General features: G+C 60.5%; 1 protein-coding gene across 2 annotated transcripts in view; it reads left to right on the forward strand.

Annotated features, from left to right (window-relative positions):
- Window positions 1–49: 49 nt before the first annotated feature.
- Window positions 50–314, forward strand: part of PROKR2 (prokineticin receptor 2) — a 7260-nt gene continuing 6995 nt past the window's right edge. The window contains exon 1 of one of the 2 annotated variants that reach the window (XM_005874669.2): window positions 50–142. The gene's annotated coding sequence lies outside the window, so the exon portion shown is untranslated. Of the gene's footprint in view, window positions 143–223; window positions 299–314 lie in introns of those variants that run through there. The other variant, XM_005874670.1, reaches the window with a different exon arrangement.

Here is a 314-nt window from a genome sequence, read left to right on the forward strand (position 1 = left end):
GTGGCAATTAAGAAAGAGAACCCCCCCCCCACACACACACACACACACCACGCTGCGCCTTTGCAAGTGCAAGTCAGCGTCCCCAGAGCGGGAACCGATCGGACCGGGCCACGGAGCGCGCGGGAAGGAGGCAGGGGAGCAGGTAAGTGCCGAGGCTGCGGACCAAAGCTCCATTGGTAGTCGACGCCCACTTTTTCTCGGAGGGATTGGGGCTGCTTTGCCTCCGGCCTTCCTCGGGATGCACCCGGAATGGCTCAAAGTAGAGGAGTTGGTGTGAGAAGAGACCGGGCAGAGGATGGTAAATGAGAATGGAG

This window comes from Myotis brandtii, unplaced genomic scaffold, assembly GCF_000412655.1.
Source record: "Myotis brandtii unplaced genomic scaffold, ASM41265v1 scaffold45, whole genome shotgun sequence".
In the NCBI taxonomy this organism is placed as follows: Eukaryota; Metazoa; Chordata; class Mammalia; order Chiroptera; family Vespertilionidae; genus Myotis; species Myotis brandtii.